Source organism: Dipodomys ordii, unplaced genomic scaffold (assembly GCF_000151885.1).
Source record: "Dipodomys ordii isolate 6190 unplaced genomic scaffold, Dord_2.0 Scaffold155, whole genome shotgun sequence".
Classification (NCBI taxonomy): Eukaryota; Metazoa; Chordata; class Mammalia; order Rodentia; family Heteromyidae; genus Dipodomys; species Dipodomys ordii.
The window spans coordinates 2,184,159-2,190,158 of NW_012267371.1; positions in this window are offsets into that span (position 1 = coordinate 2,184,159).

Here is a 6,000-nt window from a genome sequence, read left to right on the forward strand (position 1 = left end):
TGGGGGGAAAACTGGCCACTGGTGGCTCACTCCTGTCATCCTAGCTACTCAGGAGGCTGAGATCTAAGGTTGGCATTTTGAAGCCAGCCCCAACAGAAAAGTCCCTGTAAGACTCTTATCTCCAATTAACCTCTCAAAAAGAGGAAGTGAGTCTGTGGCTCAAAGTGGTAGAGTGTTAGCCATGAGCAAAAAAGCTGAAGTACAGCTCCCAGGCCCTGAGTTCAAGCCCCACAACCAAAAAAAAAAAAAAGAAAGAAAGAAAAATCTGTCCCAGTGATGAACCTTCCAAAGGTGAAGCATTCCCTTCAATGCTATATAATAGTATATGAAGCCAAAGGGCTACCCTAGTTGTCCCTCAAGACCCCCCCCCCATAGCCCAGTAACACCATCAAGCAAGACTACAGGCAATGAGGATAGCACAAGGAGTTTCCTGTGCATGCTAGTGTGCTGGAATTCATAAATGCCCATGCCAGACTCATAGTTGAATGCTTTGAATTCCATCCCTGTCCTAGGAGATGATCTCTATAAGTATGATTTATGTAAGACAAGAGGCAATCCAATGACTTCACTGCATGGTACATGTAGACCCAGGATGACTTTGAGCATGAATGTGGATCACATAAGTAGGCATCCAGATACAGCTTTTCTATTTGCATATATAATATATCCCCCTATGATGGGATAAAGGGTGGTGATAGTTATGCCTGTGGCGATTAAATAATGATATCAGGTTATAGAAAATACAAAGAAGAGGGCTGGGAAGGTGGCTCAGTGGTAGAGTGCTTGCCTTGCATGCATGAGGCCCGGGGTTCGATTCCCCAGCACCACATAAGCAAAAAGGAAAAAAAACGGAAGTGGCTCTGTGGCTCAAGTGGTAGAGTGCTAGCCTTGAGCTGAAGAGCTGAGGGACAGCGCCCAGGCCCAGAGTTCAGGCCCACGACTGGACCCCCCCCCAAAAAAAGAAAAGAAAGTACAAAGAAGAGAAGTACAAAGCTCAGAATCTGGTATGTGGCACTGTAGATATAAATATAGATAACAGCTTACCATTCATTCAGACTGGGGATATAGCTCTGTGGTAGAGCACTTACCTAGCATGTACAAAACTATGAGTTCACTCACCTGCACCTCAAAAAAAAAAAACTACTATCAGTCAATCAATAGATACTTATTAACTGTCCATGTTTTATACCCCAAAAGCACAAAGATAAATAAGACAGTCCATGTGTTTATTCTCAATATAGTTGGAGAATCATATTACTAAAGGTCTACATGGGGTGCTTTGGAAAGCCAGGCATGGTGGTATGTGTCTATAATCCCAGCCCTCTGGAGTCTGAGGCAAGAGGATCATAAATTCCAGGACAGATTGGGCTACTTAAAGCACAACGTGCAATGTGCTAGAAAAGGAAATGTGTTCTACATGGTAAAATTTAGGAATGGTTTCATAGAGGAGTTGACAGCTGATCTGGGCTGTGGAGAAAGGGAAGAGAAGAAATGCATTCTGAACAAAGGTAGGAAAGCACAGAAGCATTCAACACAAGTGGTACTTTGGGCTTCCTAGTACAGGGCATAGGATGATAAGTACAAGAAGATAAATCTTAGGGTCTGGGAGCAGGGATATAGTGATTGCCTATGTCATGGATTTAACTGGTGGTGGGTAGAGGTACCTGTAAAATAAGACTGCATTGTAAAGCATCTTCAAAGTCAAGCTAGGGAGAGGGTATGCTGTCCTATATGCAACAGGGATTCCTAGAAGTGTTGATGCCAGGCACAGTGGCTTGTGCCTGTAATCCTACTACCCAGGAGGCTGAGATCCACAGGATGGCAGTTTGAGGCCAATCTGGGCAGAAAAGTCCACTAGACACCTCCATCTCCCAAATAATCAGCAAAAAAACCAAGCAGTGCTGGTTTGGCAGTGGTATGGCTCAAGTGGTAAATCACCAGCCAAGTAAGCAAGCTGAGCAAATGTAAGGAAATCCCACTTCAAAAAAAAAAGTTGCCATTTTTCCTGTAGTACTTATTTGTAGGGACAGACGTGGTTATGTAGGCTAAGCTAAGGAATATACAGAGACACTTAGACTAAGCAGAGATGTCTCTCCCACCCACCCACACCAGTGCTTTTCTGTATGAGAGGCCTTTCTTTTCTTTTTGGCCAGTACTGGGCTTGTACTCAGGGTCTGGGCACTGTCCCTGAGCTTCTTTTGCTCAAGGCCACTTGAGCTTCAGTGCTGCTTCTAGTTTTTTCTGTTTATGTGGTACTGACAGGACTTCATACATGCTAAACAAGCACTCTATCACGAAGCCACATTTCCAGCCCGAGAGGCCTTTCTTGTGGTTCTCTAGCTGTCCTGACTCCAAAACACTGCTTAAGGTCCCAGGGAGATGGGGAGATCTCTTAGCCTCTTTCTTTCAGATTCCTAAAACCTCTTAAGTGGATCCATCTACCTTCATTCTCCTTTGCTTGATTTACATCCTACAGGGCAGGTTATAAATGTACCAGCTAGATGATTTAGATGGTGCCTGCGGGTTGGCCAGGCAGAGATGCCTAAGAATTTCCTATCCCCCCCAAATTCTTTCCCTCATACAGAGAAATTCTTCCCAACATAGACAGAAATGTGACCACATAGCTTTACTATCTTGTCATTCTCACTCACCCCCTAAAAGGTTAATTCGTCACCTCTGGTCAACCCACCCCCACTACGTGTGTGTGCACACCACCATCGGCATCAGGTCAAGCCACAGCAATGTTGCCAAACACCCCAGTGGTTATGCAACCAGCTTCCCGAGAAGAGACCGGGCAGGCCGAGTGGGTAGAGGTGGAACCAGGGGAGGGCCCTGGGTCCTGAAGGGAACTGGCTGCCTGGCCTGCTTGCCTACTGGTCTGACCGCAGTGGCCCCAGAGGGCGGGGATAGCACTGGCCCTTTATCAGTGCCCTGCAGGGTTGTGCACCCATCACCCCTTGGCTTCCTCTCTCAACAGACGGAAAAGGGAGGCAGCCACAGGGGGTAAGGGGAGGGCTGGGCTTTATCCTAAGCAGCAGAGCCAGGCGGTTACCCGGATGGGGGAGGTGATGGAGGACCTTTGGGACAAGAATGAATAGTAAGGCAAGCTCCTCTTGCTAGAGTAGTCTAAACTGAGGCCCAGAAGGTAAAGCCAGATCTCTACAGCCATCCACTCATTTTTTCCCCCTTGTGTTCTAGTCTGGGTAAGGATAGGATTTTTAAAAAGCCTTGGAGAAGGTTCTTTTCCTCAGATCAGAATTCTTACCTCATGCCTGTAATCCTAGTTACTGGGGAGGCTGAAGTCTAAGGATCACTGTTCAAAGCCAACCCAATCAGGAAAGTCCACGAGACTTTCACCTCCAATTAACCAGCAAAAAGCCAGAAGTGGAGCTGTGGCTCAAGTGGTAGAGCACTAGCCTTGAGCACAAAAGCTTAGGGACAGCACCCATGACCTGAGTTCAAGCCTCAGGACCAGCACAAACAAACAAACAAACAAATAAATAAAACAATTCTTGGATGATTGATTTGGGAGGGGAGACTGGGCCTCATTCTCAAGACAAATGAGCTTGAGGTTTTCAAAGGAGTTGCTTAAGGCTGTGATTCCTAGACCTTGGCATCTCAGAGTTAAGCCTGCTGGTAGAGCCTAGAATTTATTATATCCCAGAAGAAATATCATCCAGGGCTTACTTATTATCTCTGATGGAATCTCGACTCTTTTTTTTTTTTTTTGCTTTGATGGTCTCGAGTTTTGAACTCAGGACCTAGTACTGGCAAATGCTCTATCACTTGAGACAACCCTTCAGGCCTTTTTGGCTTTAGTTATTTTTCAGATATTTTTCTAATGCTTTTTGCCTTGGGGCCAACCTCCCTACCTACATCATCCACATAGCTGGATTACAGGCATGAACCACTATCCCTGGCAAGGAAAGGATCTTGAATCTTAAAACCCTTCATGTGAGGTCAGGATGATGGGGCTCTGTGGTGAATGCTTGCATAGCATGTTGAAAGCCCTGGGTTTGATTCCCAGCAGTACAGCATTAAATAAGTAAAATGAATACATTTTTAGAAAGGTTTGAGTTTGGGCTTTGATTGGTTGTGTGGCCATGACTTATTTCCTTACTTGAAAGATGAAGATAATGCTTGGGATGGTATTTAAGCCAGGAGGCAGCTTGATTCCAGAAGGGAATCAGAACTAGGATGCCCAGAATTTGGTGGCTAACTCATCCAGGAATAAGCCCTCAGGCCATGGCTCTCCATCACACCCCAGCATTGTTGGGTGGGGCTAATGCTAGCCATAATGGGCACGGTGCCAGTCTTCTGGTCTTCAGTCACCTTCCAGGAACCCCAGTACCCCTACCCCACCCCATCCCACTGTTGCAATCCTCTGCAGGGGGCGGGGCTGCCTAGCAAGACCTGCCCTCTCAGGATGGAAACCAGCCAGATGCCAGGCTATTTACTTACTTATCCGTTCTTCACGGGCATCACCGTTTTTATAGCTGCCATCTTTGGTCCTGCTACTCCTTTACCCACATTGCCCTCCTTGATCTGCCAATCTGAGTTTCAGTTTGAGTCTCAGGTCAACACTTAGCAGTACAGACTTGGGTGAATTATTTAGCCTCTTCCAGTCTCAATTTCCCCTTGGTAAACGAAAAGAACATAGCTTCCATCATGGGGTGTGTGAGATCAGATGAGGCAATGTACACAGTTGCTGTGTGTGCATGCATGTATGTGGGCGCACAATCCTCAGATCTCGGCTTCCTGAGTAACTAAGATTACCAATGCCTCACTGGTGCTTAACTCATTTACCCTTATTTAAATAATTTCTTCTCTCTGTGTGTGTGTGTGTGTGATAGGCTTTCTTAGGGTTTCACCTCTACCCCTAGGACTGAGATCCCCTAAGTATGTGGGATTATAGGAGCCACCAAGGTGTCTAGTTTTTAGTATAATATATAACTCATTCATCCAACAACTATTTACAGAATGTGTGTGCTAAATTCAGAAGATACCAAGGTAATGAAGATATGAGCCTCCCCATCATAGTTTAATGGAGCATTCCCAAGTATCAACAAACAACTGGATAGAGCCATTAAGTTTTTCATGACTCAAATTAATAAAATTAGAGACAAAAATAAAATTAAAGACATAACAAATATCAATGTGCAGAGGATCATAAAAAGGATGCTTGGAAAAATTTTATTCAAATAAATAGGAAAATCTAGAAGAAATGGATAGATTTCTGGATGCATCTAACCTATAAGTTAACTTATTTGAGAATACAGAAAACTCAAGCTGGACACTGAGATCTGAGGATCTTAGCCTCCTGAGTACCTAGGATTATAGGCATATGCCACCAACTCCAAGAAGCTGAATTTTCTAGGCAGAAACATAGGGTTCAACATTGCAGAAAGAAGAAACTATACATATAAATATATTGTTGTTGGGGATAAAGGTTTGACCATTTACAGTACACGAGAGCCCTAGCCATACAGAAGGAGAGGAAGTTTCCAGCCTCCTGGAACAGCAGGGTAGGTCATGGTGACTAGGCTCAGGGACTACTCCCTGGCAGCCCAGTTCTCAGTCCTCTCTCATCTAGTACCCTGGGGCAGGTTGGGTTGACCTACACAAGGAGGAACTCAGAGGGCTTTAAGGAGGGACTTCATATCTTTTAAAGAAACTATATTTGCCAGGCACAGGTGGCTCATATCTGTAATCCTAGCCACTCAGGAGGCTGAGATTTGAGGATTGAAGTCAGCCCAGGCAGGAAAGTCCATGAGACTCTTTTTCCAATTACCCACCAAGAAGCTGGAAGTGGAGATGAGGCTCAAGTGGTAGAGTACTAGCCTTGAGCCTTGAGCAGAAAAGCTCAGGGGCAGTGCCCATGTTCCAAGTTCAAGCCCTGGGACTGGGGGGTGGGGGAGAGGATAGCAAGGGCAGGGGGCAGGAAGACTCTATCTTTTTTTTTTTTTGCTGGTCATGGGGCCTGAACTCTGGGTCTGGGTG